Below are 18472 nucleotides of genomic sequence, written 5' to 3'. Positions count from 1 at the left end.
TCGTCTATCCTCTTCAAATGTTTGGCCAATTGTCCCAGGTAGGCGGCAGACTTCGGGCAGCAGACGGCCAACATTCGATGGTCGGCAGTCGACGGTCTACGGCCAACAGCCGGCAGCCGGCAGCCGGCTTGTGCTGCTTCTTCCTCCTTTGGCGATGGCTCAAGCCGGAGATGGAACAGGTGCACTGCAAGCGCCGACTATCAGTACACTCACAGAAATAGTGGCCTCTTCTTGGAAATCTATTACATTACAACTTCGACAACGGCACTATAAGTTGCCTAGAATATGTTGAGGTTGGGTGCCTGTTTTCAGTATGGGGTAACACTACTTTAAAGTATATTATATCACCATAGAAATTTATGTTTTCAGTGCTCTCGTACTTTGTTATGGTTGTAACGAATTCAGGAAGAAGGAAAGCGTACTTGCCCACAAACACAGAGGGAAAACAACACGCGGTACAGTCAGGTGTTTTTCTGTTTCGAGGCATATGCCCTATGTATTTGCCCGGTTTTTTTAGAGGGTTACTTTTTGGGCGGGGTGAACGGACTGGGAAGTGAGCGTTTTCGGCACCAGTCAGTCGCAGGTCCAACTCGAACTGCAAACCAAGTATGCCAGCACTTGCAATTGCAATTGCAATTGCCAGAAGACAGAAGACAGAAGACAGAGAACAGAGGACAGAAGACAATGACAATGGGGGTCTGTGGGGGGCAGACAGTGGAATAAACTGAATAAACTGGGAGATTCCGTAGTCCGGCCAGTGCCAGTCATTGCGGCACTTACTCCCCATGAGTTGGCCACTTTTTTGGGCTCCATTTTGCAGAATCAGCCGGACAATGGCAATGACCACGGCCTCAGTCAGCAGTCAGCAGTCAGCGGTCTGCAGGCGGCGCATAATGCAATAAACAATCATAGAAATGCATAATGCATGTCAGATTAAGAAATTATTAGCTGCATTCGTGCATTGGGCTGCTTTGAGGAGGAAGGAGTTTGAGTTGCAGTTAGGCAACTTCCTCCAAGCTCCAACTGGCTTTAGATAGAGGGGGATTCCTTACTAAAAGGTCAATTGCAGTGTAAGGAAAACCAGTTAAGCCCCATGGTTGATGTGGATCATAAAACAAAAGTTTTGTATGTCTTTACAGCTAGGCTTATACAGAATCGCCAATTGGTATAGTGATAATGATTATGCGCACACATCCTACATTTTATAAACAAGCCGCATTCGTCTAGCTTTCACCGATTGACGACTGCAGAATGAATCTAATGATTTTCCCATCTGAAATTCGCCTTCATTTGAAGTCGCACAGGTTGCCATAAGAGCTTCCCTGCTTTCGCCAGGCAGAACAGCACAAGAGTCTTTAATTCATTCAGTTGAGCTCTATCAAAAGCGACTGAATCGAACTAAACTATGGGGGTATGAACTGAAAAGAGCAATAATAGTGAGTGGATGGGTGGAGGGGCGATGGGCCGCACTATAGCATACCACGTATTATCCGAATCTGATCGGGAGGTACGCAGATGGGAGAGACAAATGTTGACGGCCATGCTTCAATGCGTGCGCAGCGGCGAATGCTTCCGTTTCCGTTCTTAATAGCTTTATTGTGATTTACTCAACAACAAACAGTGGGGCCAGCTACAACAACTACAACAACTACAACAACAATGGCAACAACAACAACTACAGCAATAGCAACAATAACAGCTGCAATGAGCGAAAGCAATCAACGGAATTACAATAGCGTTAAAAAAGACAACAACTGCTGTAACGATAACTGATAAAAACAGCATTCAATGATTGAGAACAATCGAAGGGAGAAAAGTTAAGCCCCAAATAAAGTGAGGGAATTTAAATGGGGAAATTACTTAAACGGGCCAGGTGAGAATCGGCGTATCCCGCAAAAACGCGTGAAATATGGCGGCCAATCTTAAAGATACCTGACTCACATATGAACATATTTAACGCTGAATTTTGCAGGCGAGCAAACAGCTAAGAAGCTAACAAGCAGCTTTTTAATCGGCCAGCAAAAGAACAAGCTGCACTTCTTGAGGCCACAAGGTGAGCTGCAACCCTTTCTTGCTTCACTCTTGGACTTTGAGGAAATAGGGGTGCGCACTGCCCGTCAATCGGGAAAACCAGGTACAACAACCACCTCATGACTCGTCGACACTCGAAGAAAAAATATTATTGAGAAATATAGGCTCTCATTTGTCCATTCTGATATCTATAAGCTCTGTTTCTGCTTTTCTTCTTGTGTATAGGAAAATTCCATAAAAATACATAGTGTGTTTCAGCACGAGTCCCTTACACTTCGTTTACTCCTCCACTTTAGTCCATTGGCTTAAGGACTTCAGGGTCTTACAGTTTTGTAGTATACACATAAAAGGGCAATGTGTTTATGGTATTCCCAAACCTTTTTTTAAGTGTAGTACCCTCCGCCGTGGACGGTCAATGTTCTGCCGCTTACGTCACTCGGAAGAAACGGAAGCCTCATCCAAAACCGAAGCTTGAATGTTTGGTTCGGCGTGTTGTCTCACTTTATGCCAAATTATATGGGGTACAAATGGGGTGCACAGGGCGGGCGGGAAGCAGGGATATGGCCAGGCTATACCGCGGATATATACATAGTGGATATGTCAGATGTCGTTATATGGCATGTAGCATATGGAAAAGTGGTTGCTTCGCCGGTGCTGCTTTGTTGCTTGGTTGCGTTTCAAATGCTCAGCCAGGTGAAACACGTTTTTCTGTCTCCGTCTCTTTGTTGTTGTTCTTGTTCCTGTTGTTGTTGTTGTTCTTGTTGTCTGGGCCGCCAACTCAGGTGTGACAAATAATTATACATACCTGTATCTGTATACAGGTATTAAGCATATACTCGCATGTACGTACATTCAGTTAAAAGAAGCGTCAGCAGCAGCAAAAGTTCATTAAAAGGCGCACAATTTCCACTGCTAAAAAGAGCAAACGAGTTGAAGCAATAACCCCAGTCCAACATAAAACACTTTTCAGCCCAAAGTGAGTTGGGTTCTGGAGTTGTCAACCTTTGCCGACACTTTTCTGACTCATTAATCCCGTCGAGTCGAGGTTGGGGCGAACGCATTTCAATTGAAAAAGGAGCACTCCAATTGGGCTGATTTCCATGCTGCCCGCAGTTCAGTTCAGTTGGACTGTCGGCTAGGAAAACGAAGGCCAAACAGCGGAAAATGCAGAAAAATCTAGACCACCAATCGCTAGAAGGGAGCTGACCACGGTCCACGTGTGTGTTCTGTTTGTGGCCTTCTCATCCAATTGTGCAACAATTTGCGGCACTTACGCCGCAGGGAATCTGCTCAAGACTCAGTGTGGTGTGTATCTTTGGCCGAGGGAATTCGGCTTTGAATTTGGTACTAAACCAGAGTTCTGTGGACTGCGAGATGGCCAAGTGGAGATGGTCAACAGAGGGAAACGTGGCCAAGTGCCAGGCTCCAACTGAGGACCAATCAAGCTAAGCGGTTTACATTTGAGATCAAAGAAAGTCACGGATAATGGCTAAACCAGCTGTGTGAGAATAATGTTTTCTTAGCCCTTGAAAGAAATCCAAACTGAACAGAAATAATGGCGTAATCCAATTGGATACATACTCCTTGATTTATAAAGCTATTTCCAAACAAATATGACCGATTGCGTTCAAATTGCGCATTTATGAACTCATTGGCGGCAGTGGCAACAACATCTGGATTATTGTAATGCAAAATCCATCAGAGTGATTAATGCTGTCACTGGCCAAAGAGCCAATTAAACTTGGCTCAGCTCGCCTGAATCGACTTGCGGTTTTCCAACTATCATCTATCATGCATCAAACTATCTATCGGCACGGCACACTTATCTATTTGCGTAATTTATGACTTCCTGCACATTTTGATTCGAGATTAAGCTATCCAAACAGCAAAAGCCGCACAGCTTCCCATAATTACAACGTTTTCAATGCGAATGAATATCCAATTGTTTCGATGAGGTCAACATGTGCTTCAATTAATTGATTGCCCTGGGTCTTTGCATGCATAGTAATATTTAGGGGCTTATCATATTACGGAGATCATATCCACTAAGCACTCCTCGATACCTTGGTTAAGTAAGTGGCCGAACCTAAGATCATATATTCACATACTCTTATATGCTAATGGATTACTCACCTTGGTAGACAAAATGTATACAAATTGCTCGGAGCTTCCGATTGCAGCCCAATTAAAGCCTGAAAGCGGAGAAATAAGGAAAATTGAGTCAGGAAGCTGTAAATGTACGTGAAAGAGTTCCGGGTGTCAATCCGGACTAATTGTAGGTGTTATTATATTTTACATTTTGCTGTAGTTAGTTAGTATATATTTGTATTTGCTCAATGTAAATATGTATTGGACGTACATCACCGTACATACATACATCTTTTAAAGGTTTTTAACTTATTTACCTATTTGGATTTATCGAAAAACTATAAAGCTTTAAGTGCAAGGACTCCTATTTTAAGATGCAGATTTTGGCAGCACCCCATCTCAATTTACCTCTGCCTCTTAACATCCTTGCCATTTTCTGCGATCCCGATTGCCCCCCTGTGCCTTTTAGTTTTATTGCACTGCAATTGCAAAATGCTCTCGCCGGGAGTTCAATTCAATTTATCTTTGATTTTCACGGCTAGAGAAAATCCACGAGAATGCACTCCATTTCACAGTTACCACACCTCAGTCGGTTTGATTAATTTTGTATATTTTTTGAGCTGGCAGCCGTAGGAGCGTTCAGCATCTTCTAAATCTTCTAGTTGAGTGCACAGCCGGACTAATTGCAGTTTTTCTACTTAGCCGAAATACCAAGTAGCCGCTGTCCAGGAGGCTTTTAGGTAAATTACATTTGCAATTAGCGACCACCGAAATCAATTTGCGTTCCTGCTGTGCCATTGTAAATTGTAAATGGTAAATTGTAAATTTCGCCTTGCTCCTCGAAAATTGCCAGAGAATCCGGCCAAAAAAGCAAAGAATGCATCTGACAAAGGAACGCCGCCGACTAAAGCGGCTCGCAAAAAGCTACAAACCAGCCAAGGGAACACAACGGGGCCAAAAACACACACACATACACATATAGCCACGGCTACCAAACTAATTTTATTACAGGACCACAGCCGAAGGGCCCCACAGGAGTGTCCTTGTCCCCCTGTTCCTTTTTGCCATGTGAAAACAATGTCATTTTTACACTTGGTCATTTTGCCTTTGCACAGGACTAGCCGTGCCGCTCCCTCTCCTATTTGCCCGGTATGTGTATATTGTTTGGTTCTCGGTGGAAATATAGCATATGTTGCTTAAATGTTTAATGAAATCCGCCATAGTGCCGAACACAGAGTTTCGTTTTAAAGCCGCCCGAAATCGCCCCTTCTTTTTGTTAGTTTTCGGTTTCCCTGGGCACTGGCAGTAGTGGTGGCAGTAGAGGCTCAATTTTCTAAGCCAATTTTGTCGCACACCGCCGCCGCCCAGCAAGTAAACAAAACCAGCAAGGACACTACAAAATGGAGTGGGGATTGGGGATACATGGATAGAAGGGCTTTCAGAGGCTGTTCTTGGGGCTTTTCCAGGGATAGAAGGGCAACTCTACTGCAACACTGCCACTGCCACTGCATGCAAAGTGAATCTAATGGAATAGTCAAAACTTGCTGGCAAAGTGCTGGGAGCCCAGAGGCCTGCCAATCGCAATAGATTGTTATGGTTGCTGTGTGGATTGTGGATAGCTGGGTTCTTTCAAAGCCACCCAAAGGATAATCCCAAAGTGCCCGGCAGATAAGGTGTGGGTGTTTGTGCGGCTATAAAACAGATGCCCCGATTCGGTGCAGATTTTCGAAGGTTGATAAAAGAAAATATAATCCATGTTCGGTTTTTGATTCAGAGAGTTTCGTAAACTGGCTATGAAGAGTTTTGAGTCTGCATCGATATTAAATCAAATACCTGAATTGCTTTCCATCTATTTATCTATAGCAACGTGAGCCGAAACTTTTTGTAAGGCTTTCTCTCTAAGCCTCTGGGATCTTCTGAAGGCCTCTCGTTTCAAACTGGAAAATGCTTCCACCCTCGATTTCCCACTTGAAAGCTTCAAACATTTCTCAGAAGATTTCTTTCGCCATACTTTGTAGTCGAAGACTGCACAGTCAAAACAAACTCAACGAGCTTGGCTGAAGGAAACTCAACGGGTTTTCATCTGCCCCTTTTTTTTGGAGCTCGCTTCAAAGCCAGCAATCGACAGGCTGTCAATTAAAATGGAAATGTTTAAGTTTCGTTGGCAATAAAAAGGCTGGCAGGAACCTTGGAAGCTCTCAGTACCGAGGAAGTTGGGCTGTGCCTGGCTGGATTGTAGGGATTGGTTTAGTTGCTCATTCATCCAGAAAGAAAGGCAGATCTTGCTGCTGCTGTTGATTTTGCACCTCTTTCGTCGCCCAGTTGTATCCCATTTGAACTTTGACCCAATTTGGTGTGCAGCGGCAGCGGCAGCGACGTCATCCAGGATTGCCTCCGAGAACTCCTTTCGTCCTTTGCGAAGGCAACTCCTTGTGCCTGCTCGCTGATTGCACGTGGCACACTCACACACTCACACACTCGAACTCTCGAGCACTCACACACTCACTCTGGCACAGAGAGATATAGCACAGAGTGCGGTACAAATTGAAGTCTTCAGCAACGAGTCACGAAATCTAGAGTAGTAGTCTCTAGCACTGAATATGTGGCACATGGCACATGGAGCGCCGGCACGTTGCACGTGTATTATATTTTCCTATTTCGCAATTCGCATTTCGTTTTCCCTTTGCTGCTGTTGAAAGGAAACTGTGTTATGTGCCTGGCTGTAGTCCTGCTACGGGCCTACACTCTCAGGAGCATACACTGCGATCAAATTCAACTACTTAGCGTCCCAATTGCGTGCGCCACAATATTTGTACATCCCTGCTAATACTTTCATAGCTTATGAGTAGAATAGTGTAGTATATATGGAATAGTATAGAATATCCCCGAAAGTATATGATTTGAAGCTTAGCACTCGACACTTCTCACTGTGTATTCACACTGCTAATAGCCAGCAGCTTTTTTAAGCTAGCTTTCCTCCTCTTCGCAGACAGACAGGAGCAGCAAAGTGCGGAGACTTGTCCATGCTGCAGAGTCGATTTTTATATGCAACTCTATAACAATTCCACAGACGTGGACGCTTACGTGCAATTTCGCCTGGGAACAGACAACTCCTCGTCGGCTTAAATACAAAGATCTCGGCTTTTCACGGCGCGCAAGGGGTTAAGTGCGGAAAAATCGGGTGGAAAATGGGCGGAGAAGCAAGGGATAGGAGCACCTTTCGAACCCCTTTGCATTTCGTTTACTTTTATGAAAATGGCTTCCATGTGTTGGGGAGCGAGTGTTTTTAAGGATTGCACCAATGTGTAATGAACTGCACAGTGAACTGGAGTGCTCAGTCTGTGTGCACTTTCCACTGAATTTTCCGATTCCTCAGATCGTCAGTACCTGAATTTTCCGCCACCCTAGTCTTTTCGGCCGTTTCCTCAGTTTCAGCGCTCGGTTTCAGTCCAGTTTGGGTTTATTTGAGTGTGTTCGAGAGCTTCGTCATTCTTGGAAACTAATTTTATTTACAGGTGAAGCGTTGCTTTTACCTTCCCCCCTCTACCCGCTCTTAAACCCCTTTCCGCCCACACCCATGCCCCATGCTCATACCCCCTTTCCCTCGGACAGGCACTCGATTTATATTGAGTAAATGCAAAAGGCGTGTTAATTGACAGACCATGAAGAAGGAAAAATATTTTTGCACTTTTCTCGCTCGCCAACCCCCGCACCAGCCCCGCTTTTCACTCCCCTTCCCTACCACGGAACTGAAAACTACAACAACAGTGGAAGCTTTCAAGCTGCCTTCGTGCTGAACTGCAAAATGACCAGCTAAATGAATGGGGTAAAAATAAAGTGGTAGGAAGGCGGATCGGGGGCAGTATAAAAAGCTGTTTGCATCGCTCGGTTTTGCCAGGTTTTGCTGAATGGGTCTAATGATTTGGTTATTCAATTTGTAAAGCAATCAAGAGGAAATAAGAAGTTGAATTGCAGCAGCAGCTCACTCGATTAAAGGAGTTGTGAAGAAAGAGTCGATGTTAATAATGCCAATGGCTTTGCAATTGCAATTCTACGGGATAATGTATTGCGCATGATTTATTGCAATTTACAATCGCAATTTAAGTGACCACTTAGGAGAGTGGATTCAAGCTTCTCTTGGAGAAAAAATCATTACAATAACTTTAAAATTTAATCTATCCTTTAATCTATAATCTATGCCTAAATTAAATGTGATGCAATACCCTATATGGCTTTTATATGCATGCTATCAGAGACTTCATTTAGACTTCGTTTTTCAGTGATCTCGAGTACCTGATTCTAAAAGTTCCTAAAGTGGGGAATAATGAGCAGGTATTGGTAAGAACCGCCGTAATTTTCGGCGCATTGGTAATTATGGAAATTTGTAGCTGCTTCTACTTAGCCGTTTCTTTTACTTTTATTATTAATAACCGTCTAAAAAGCAGAGTGAGTCGAACGGCGCCAATAAATCTGACGGCCAGCGGCGTACATTTTATAACGCTTGGCTGCTTGCGTCTCTGCTGCGTTGGCCCCCCCAACAGCCCGCTTTTCCGGCTTTTCCCACTTTTCCTGGCATTTCCCTAGCGCCCGCTGGTCAGTTTAAGTTGCGTGCGGCACTAAATCGCTCATATTTATCTATAATAAAGGCAATTTCGAGCCATTCCCCATAACGGCAGCCGCCCACCATCCACCACCCCCCAGGAGCTTCAGGCCAACGCCTCCACAGCCTGCATTTTCGTTGGCTAGAGGTACTGGCTGAAAAATCGATTAAACAAATTGAGTAAAGTGTTGCCAGTGCCTGCCAGGCACGCCATATAGCAGTATGTGGCACACGTATACACGTGGATATAACCGCAGTTGTACACAGTGAGAAGTGTGCCTTGAGTTGTTAACCTAAATATTAAATATTAAATATTAAATAAATATTAAACATTAGGGGTTTCGATATTATGCTTAAAGATGTGTAAAAGTATGCAACAAAAGAGCGCGTGGGTCTATTCAAACGGCTTACATATAGTGTTGCATACTTTTAGCTACCCATAGAAATAATATAAATAGGCAATTAATGCTTGCTTATCACTGTACAAGAATTACTTTAGCATTTACTTTAGGGAAAATGACAAACTAGAAGGCCACGTATTTTCGCTCGGCTACAACTATGCCATGTATGTAGGTGGGTACTGTTGGTCTATAATTATATGCCTGGCCCCCATTTCGCCGCCTCTGTTTGTTGGGGCCAACATGCGTTGCCTTGGCTACGCGTCGTCAATAAGCCAACCTCACTCACACACTTAATCGCAAGGATACACACTTGGCCACACGCACACACACACACTCACTTACTTACAGACAGGACACTACTGAGCATGAAATGCAAGTAGTATTATTTATTTTTACTGTCCGCTTTGGCTTGGGGGAATAATTTAATACTGCACATGAAGCGTCACTTGTTTGTAATTGAGTTCACTATCGCTGGTTATGTTTAATAATTTACTGTGCCAGCAGTGAGCTTCAACGTCTACAACTGTGTAACTTTAAGGCTTGTAACATTCACTCGTGGCGTTTTAAAGCTTTTTACTTAATTTGGTTCCCACTGCACTTTGCCAATTTCTTCGAAGGCTTCTTTGGGTTCTTTTATATCCTGATTTTCATTCTAGTTTCCATTCTCACCTCGCGAGTCCTTGCAACGAGTCCTTTCGCAATTTGACCGCAAATTTCTGGTAAAACCTCTGGGTGTAACTTTTAATCTTGAAGATCTTCTGACCCAGCGACATTTTCCTACCTCGATCTTATGTCACCATTTTCGAGTCTTTTCCGTCCTCTCTGTCTCTCGGTTCATTATAGATACTTTAGTATTTTTTGTTGTATTGGTAACGATCAATAAACTTGTGTATTGCTACTGGTTAGCTGCTGTTGCGACTGCTGCCATTTGCCACTGAGTCCAACTGCCAACTGGCGTGCCAGGACAATGCGTGTTTTGTTTTGGCCTGCCCCATTCGTTCTCGTATCCTAGCAATGTGTTGGAGCTTTCACATTCCGCATTTTGCGTGCCAGCGCACCAGCACCATTACCAGCACCAGAACCAAAGGTCCTTGGCTCGATAGGCTAAGCTGGCTAAGCCGCAGGGCTAGCACAACTACAGCCCCGTCTGAAAGCACCTCCTGAAAAGCAAAAAGTGGCTGGCGCTCATCGCTGGTCAGAGAATCGCAGAGAGGAAATTCCAGAGAGAGTTGTGGACTCAAAAGGAGCTCTCGTTAAATGGAAAAATATTATTTCATTGAATAATAATGATTTATAATTACATATATTTACATTTTATATATTTACATAAAAGTACCTAAGTACATGCTAATTACCTATCTGAAGCTTGATTTTATTTATTATAAATTATTCCTTTTATTCTTGTTTTACCAACTCAATGATTATAGGACATACATAGGACATCCAAAGAAGTGTTCGATTTTCCCAGCTTTAACATTACCTGTAGCCGTGTAGAAAACGCCTTTCTCGTTGTTTGGAAGTAGCAACAAGAAATGGCTAGGCCGTTGCCAAGGCAGCCACCAGTTACCAGCCACCAACCAGTATTCACCCGATCCGTTGGCAAATTGAGGCTTACTTAATAATACATCAAAATATCCCACTTCTCCGCGCCGAAGATTTCAATTATAGCCGACGCCTCAAGTGCCCGCAATTGCGGTAATTAGAAGAGCAATCACAGTGACAGGACCTACGCATATCGATATAATTGTGGGGCGTGGCGGTGGTTGGGCGGTTGGCTTAGTTTCGGCCAAGTGGTGGGTGGCTTGGTTGGCTGGTGGGTGGTGGTGGTGGCTGGTGGCTGGTGGTTGGTGCTTGGCTTAGTGGGTGGATGGCTTCATTGTTTCAGTGGTTCAGTTGGTTCAGGTCAGACTGTGCAAATTTACTTGGCACACATCGCTTTGTCCCTGTCTATACTGCTTTCCCTACCGGCCTTGCTCTGCTCCACCCCCGCCCCATTCTCGTTTTCCCCTCTACCGGTTCGCTCCTTTTCATTCGTGGCTGGCCATCGCCATCGCTCGGCGTAAATAACAAGAGAAACCTGTTAATCGGGCTAATTGTATAAATTATAATGGATAATGGGCACGCACACTGCGCACTGCAAGGACATCACAGCTAGAATCGCAACTGAAAACGTTTTCGTTTAAAAAAGTTGTATTAAAATGAGCCATTAAATGAGCTAGCTAATACATATTTGATTGCATTCAAAGTTTAATAATATAATTAACATTTTAATATAAGAAGAGCCTTGGAAGGTAATTTCACAAAACATAGACAGGAGTTGACAAATATATGGTTAACATTTGTTATATTTTTAAAAATATTTCCGCATTCCCCTTCTCCTACAGCATATTGGCGATGTCAGCGGCAGACATCTCCAGCGATGGGCCAACTTCAAAGTGAAAATCAATTTCTCTTTAAGCAATTTCCAGCGGAATTGAATTTTCATTAGACACAACGCAGCAGGAGGAGCAGCGAAATGGGGGAGGAACTTGTGCCCGGTTGCCGGGAAACGGCGGCTGGCGATTGAATTTCCATAAATCCCGCACCACCACCCTTAACCCGTTTTGCCATTTACCGACACTTAAAGGCGCTCTCGTGCTTTAGAGCTGAAGTTTTGTTTCCAGGCGAGTTTTAGCCCTGAAAAAATTGGCTTGAAAGCGGTGGACAGCTAAAGAAATGGGAAGTTGGGGCTGCCTTGATTGACGTCTGAGTCGCTTGTCACTTGCCAGGACCTGCTTTTTTCTGGTCCTGACAGTTTTTCGCCTATGACAAAAGCCAACTGCCTACATAAATAACATATTGAGGAATTGACAAATCGTAGAAGGTACGTAGAGGGACGTGCTGGTACATTTTTTAGGGACAAATCGGAGTCCTGTGCGTAAGCGGCGACCACAAGTATGTCACAAATAATTTAAATTATTTAGAAAACTCAACAGCAAACACAATTTTCGAGGCAAGCAAAGATAACCGTCCGTGCAGAGGTCCTGCTAGAGCCTTCTCCAGGATAAATTCAAGCAAAGCCAACGCAATATATTTTATTCCATTCAAAACTTTCTCCCAGGACTCGACTCATCACAATAAATCAAATCAAAAGCTTGCGGAGCGAACAGGGGACAGGACGACTGGTTGACCATTGTTCGGCTTGCCCTGTCTGCCACTCATCAATTTTTGAAAATTATTAAAAATTTAAATGGAATTCCGAAATACTTGAATTGCACTCCACACAAACACACAAACACAGAAAACCATAGAGAGCTGGCCGTAACAAGGATATGGCACTATATCCATCGTCCTTCGCTGGATGAGTTGTTGTCGTTATTTGTGTGTCAGCCATGTCAAACATTTTCCCATCCTATCGATGCGATGCGTATGAAATTTTAATTTTAATTGTTCGCCAAATGCGCCGGGCAAAATAAGTTCACAGGACATGCTCGTACATATATGTACATGTGTATTTTCCATGTACGTGAATACATCTAGAGGATACTTGTTTTCGAGTGGTATGCCATTTAATATACGTACGTATTTACTGCCGTCGAGAGGGGCACTTTTTTATATGACTGACATTTTAATGGGCGAAATGAAAACCCTTTGACCGTCGGCACACAGATTTCCCAGCAATAAAAACGCCTTCAATAAAAATTGAAGAACAATTGCGGGCCACAAAGTCGCCTTTTTTGCGATGTAAAGCCCGGTTTAATGACTGCCACTTTATTGACTTCTTGCGGCAGTCGAAGGAGCGGCAAGGGCAAGAACCCGAAGTGTCCATCATTAGCCGGCAATCCGACCGAAAAAATCCATAATTATAATGCACCTTACATAACGCTTCATTAAGATAATGATAATGAATACGTGACCGCAAAGTGTGCGTTCGAAAGAGCGGGGCAGAGCACCACTTCCTGCTAGGTAATGGCACGCATGAGGATACCGGCACGACTGTGTGTGTGTGTGTGTGTCATTGTCGGATATGAGCTGCATAAGTGTGTGTGGGCATTTCTGAGAGTGGGCTAGTGGACTCTGCATATGCTTCTCGTGTAAATGTAACCAGGCCCGAGGCCAGCCCGCAAATGGCCAGCCGGCAAGTGGCATTAACCACTTACCGCCCCAAAGGCAGCGTTGCTGAGAGACAACCATACACTGAAAAAAACCAATGAAACTATATTTAAATACCTGTCTTTAAATCACAAAACCGTATTTATTTCATTGGGTATCCTTGTGCTTTCATTTTAATCCCAAAACACCATCTAATCATGACAAACAATCTTCACAAGTTTTCAGTGCAAACAGGGCGAATCGGAATATAACAGAGGAGAGAAAGAAAGTCACACTCGCCAGAACCGGCCTCGTGCCGAGTTGTAAGTCCTTCGACCTGCAGACGGTCGATAATTTACATAAAAAACAAGACAGAACTATATAGTCGAGTTCCCCGACTATCTGATACCCGTTACTCAGCTAGTGGAAGTGCGAAAGAGAGACTTCAGCACTGACGTTCATACGGACGAACAGACAGACGGACGGACGGACGGACAGACAGACGGACGGATGGACCGACTCGGCTATTGATCCTCATCAAGAATATATATACTTTATATGGTCGGAAAAGCTTCCTTCTGCCTGTTACATACTTTTCAACGAATCTAGTATACCCTTTTACTCTACGAGTAACGGGTATAACAACAGGCCACGCACACCGTAAATGAAAATGAAAAAAATATTTCATCAGGCAAAGGACCATATATGCACCATGGCAAAGGACTTGTTAAGTAGCTATCTCTGGCTATTTGGCTACCTCAATAAAGTTGACCAACTCAAGAGCTTGAATGAAAGTGATGTTTTTAATTAAATTGATGTCCTCAAGGTATGTGCATAGTTTAAAATAAATGGGTTATACATTTTTAAGCGATTTTAATTTAGAAAGACTTACACCGCATTTAGCTAAGGTCTTTTCTATTTTTTCTATCCACCCTCGAAACTTATTTCTTATCGATTTTTATTTACAATGAAGATAATGAAGCAAAACCCAATAATCATTAGAAAGCGGAAACGCGGATAGAGATAATGGCGCTTTGTACATAAAAAACATAGGTAAATTGTGTTTGCGGCTCAACTTTAAGCTGTTCAGTCATTGAACCCAAAAGACAGTCAACAATAAAAATATTTAGGGATGGTTTGAAAAAACCAACGGGGTGGGCTGTTTGCTGAATTGCGAAAGATGGATTTTGGAAAAAATGGCCAGCATAATTAATTCACTTGCATGATAATCAAAATATCATTTGATTAATGTTTTGCCAACTCTTGCGGTACGGCAAACACAACGCAAAATATTGTTTTCATATTTAAAATTAGCCAAAAGCTGGTTGCTGGGGTCTGAGGGTGTGGGAAATGGAAAAGGGGAAACGGGTCCAGACCCCATGGAAAATGAGTTTTATGTTAAGAGCTAATTTGGGGTAATGCCGTAAAATGTGGCGCAGTTAAACAAATGCCAAACGAGTGTGGATGAGTGGGTTATTTAGGGTTTTGGGGTGAGGTGGGAAACGGGGTGAAGAGCAAACTTTCATCTCGCTCCCGTGCTAAGGCTGCTTTTTAACATGCTTCTCAAAGTGTGCTACATAAAATTGCACAATATGCGCATAAGCCACCCGAATTGTAAGCTGGTGTGAGTGCGAAAGTGTGGGTGTGTGTGGGGGGGCGGCGCGGCGGGTTCATTAGTGTGCGTCTGAGTGTGTCTGCAAGAACTGTAGCATACTTTTGTACGTTTGCCTTACCGAAAAGATTTCATTATGTATGGGCGAGTGTGAGTCTGTGCATGTGTGCTCCACGCTGCGCTCGTCTGTGTGTATGTGTGTGTGTGAGTTTTCTTCCCCCCTCCTCTTCACCCTATCTCCCTGCCTCACTCTCTTTGCCTTCGTTTTCCTGGTCTCCTTCATCTGATTTTACTGCTGTTGCCGTGGCCGCCCGAGGCTTTCATTTTAAATTAGTCAAAATGTCAACTTGACACAGATTTTCGGGGCCCGCCAGCAATGAAAAGCGGTTTGTGGCTAAGACGGAAAGTGAAGAAAACTTGCCCGAGCGGAGCCTTAAAGTCCGCATTTTTGGTCTTCCCATTAACTTCTAACTTATGAATATACATATGCACTTGCTTGGGCCTTTAACTAAGAATATTTGGGAGTTTGCAATCAAGAGTTTACTGAGATTTAATGGCACAATAAAATATTTCGTTATGATAGTATCAGCTAGTATAGCTGTCCTAAGAAAATGTTAAACTGGTTCACAAAAGTACACATTCCATTTTTAAGCGGACTTTGTTGTAATCGTCACCATTAATCATCATCAGCAGTAGGATAAAAAGTAAATTTAACAATACAACTAGTAGTCCGGGAGCTTAACAGCATCACAAGCTGAGTACGATAAACGACAAAAGCAGCGGAATTCCCCTGAAAACTTTATTTTCGAGAGCCATGAATGTTTAAAGACCGCACTAAACGTTCACCTGAGCACGCTGATTCAAACCCCCCTTCGGCTTCTTCTCAGACAAATATTGACAAAACATTCGTCGTGCTCCTCTGCAGATTCGCATTGCGATTCCCTTCGCAGCTCCTTCCTTTGCTTATCTTAAATTACAAATCAGTCAATATCGAATTGAAAGCAAACAGAAAAGACAGAAGAGCAAGGAATCCCGAAAAGCGAGGAGAACTGCAGCTGGGGAGCAATTGGCATGCACTTGAGCTGGAAATCAGTTTGCAGCTTGGATTTTCTTCCTGTCTGACTGGCTGGTTGGCTGGTTGGCTGGCTGGCAGTCCTTTGAGTGTCCCCAACGCAGTTGAAATTTGAATTTCCCTTTGCGTGAAAGTATGAGCAACTATTTAGGGAGCGGGCACCTGAATGGAAGTGGGCCACCATCATCATTATTTGCATGTCTAGAGAACTAGTCCAATTTAAAACTCTTTCCGGAAGCCTGACAGCTGTCAATGTAATTACGACCGGTCATCGCTAAAGAGGTTTTCCAACCCAAGTTGCCCCTCCAAACATCTGTTCATATGTGATGTGCTCTTAACTTTCTCACTGGCACATTAAAAATTAAGCCAAATGGGACAATTAAAAGGGAAAATTCACGTAAAGGGAGGTCCTGGGAAAGTCAGCAGAAGTTTGGTCCCCAAAAAGCCGCGCCCTCCGGCCAGCAAACTGCCAATCAGCCGTCAGGCAGTCAGTCAATCAATTTTCCATGTATACACTTAAACAAAGGTAGCTTTTTGTATAGATGTATGTATACATATCCTGGGCTGTAATTTCATAAATATTTAATGCGTGCTCGGGTCCGTACTAAAGTATATAAGATATGATACAAATACATATAGACAGGAGCAGCCGTAAGTGACAATTATCCTTGTCTCTGCACCCACCCCCTCGGGCGGTTTTTCTTCGCCTGCAGCGGCTTGGAAAATTTACTTGGACTTTTCCCAGTCCGTCTTTTCGGCCAGGTTAGCATTAAGTGTAATTTTTTGTTAGTGGCAAACATTTCATGAATTAACAATGAGCGCAGCTCGGAAAAGGGCCCGGAAAAACCGAGGGGCGGGTGCGATAGTCGGAAAAGTGCGTAGCGCAGTTGGCAGTTAGTCATCTGAAGTTTCCCTGCCGCCGAAAAAATGAAATGTTCTACTACGTCATTGTCACACGTCTACATAAGGCTGAAGGACGCAGCAGGCGGGCGGGGGTGGAGGTGGAGGGCTGAGGCAACGGGGGCGTGTCATCTAATGTAATGAAGCGTGGAAAATGGTGGGTGTTCGGTGGGTCAAAGGTCGCACGGCTTTTTCGCTTATTACGAACAAAGCGGCAGGAAATTCTGTATGCCAGTCGAGTTCACTTTTCCCACTCGCATATGATATATTTGTGCGGGTGTCATGCGCCGCTTGAGGTGCCTAAAACGTAAGCTATTTAAATGATTGCTCTGGGCCACATACACACTCGAGAAACAGCTCAGCCTAATTGCGTTTGTTGTATTCAAGAGGGTATGCTACATGAATTTTGATTAATTTGTGGAGCCAGCTATTAAGCTGCCATAGATTGTCCACCTGTAGGCAACGCACATTCACCTCCCAGTTTCCCAAACTCCCAAAATCCCAACTGCCAACTCCCAACCTCCCTCAACTGCCTTTTTGCAGCCCAGCTGATGACATCACCTGCCTGGCAATCGACCTGCGTGAGCGCACAGAAATGCCATAAACCATGCACTCAAGTTTTGAGCTCAGCAGAATGTTGAGGACTTCATGAATGCCGCTTAATATCGCTCTATCCAGCACTCCATCCTGCGAAACTTCAACTAAGTAAAGCGCAAAAAACATCAGGAAAATAAGCTCACGCAACAGAACGAGAACAAGCCTGAGAATCTGCACAAAAAGAAAAAACAATTTGCATGAAATGTCGACACGACTACGTGGGAAATTACCTTCACCCACTTTGGTGGAAAGTTCCGCTGGTGTTACATTGGCTAAGAACGCCTTGCCTTGGCTACTTTAAGTTGGCCAAAAGAAGGCGACGCATTTCGCAACGGAAGTAACGTAACTTTAAATCGAGTATTTTCATTTGGATCTACATAAAAAGCTTGCATATTTGGGTCATTTTGTAGCTGCAGAGTTTTTAAGAAGAAAGCTGGGTAGGAAAAATAACGAAAGAACTTGGAAACTTCCGAATAAAGTATATCCATATTATTTCATATCCCCCATATACTTTTATTTAATTTGTGCTAGGAGAACTTATGTGAACTTTAAGTGAAAGGATGCACAAGGCGTGTATCGCCCTTTCACTAACACCTCCATTCATAAAAAGCCACTTTTAAAAGCGTTTTTATTACATAGTTGACCGACGATGAGCTCAGTGTAATTATGATATCCAAGAAACTCGGAGAGTGTTCGTTCATGTTTCTAGAGCTACTTTGTTGCTGCTGTCGTTCAGCATTTCCCACAGCTCATTTTTGCACTCATTAGGGGCAGGCGCCCGAAATAAACCGCATGGAGCGCAAAGGGGGCGGCAAGAGGGGCCAAAACTGGCCAGTGAAGAAGGCCAGGCCAAGAAAATGGCGAAAAGTGAGTGCGGGGAAAATGGGAAAGTGCGCGCGAAAAGGCGAAAAGGCAAAAAGTCAGCAGATGCTACTGGCCAACTGGATGCTGATGGAGAGCTCTGGATGCTGGGGAGATGAATTTTTGATGCCCCAAAGTGAGCCAGCTGCAGCGAGAGCGGCCTTAAAGTGGCCACAGCTCTAATGGCCAAGAGGTGAGCCAACAGGAACTCCAGCTCCGGCCAACTGGAGAATTTTTTA

The sequence above is a fragment of the Drosophila santomea genome, chromosome 3R (genome assembly GCF_016746245.2).
Source record: "Drosophila santomea strain STO CAGO 1482 chromosome 3R, Prin_Dsan_1.1, whole genome shotgun sequence".
NCBI classification, from domain to species: domain Eukaryota; kingdom Metazoa; phylum Arthropoda; class Insecta; order Diptera; family Drosophilidae; genus Drosophila; species Drosophila santomea.
The sequence above is the reverse complement of the archived record's forward strand: the minus strand, read 5'-3'. Positions refer to the sequence as shown.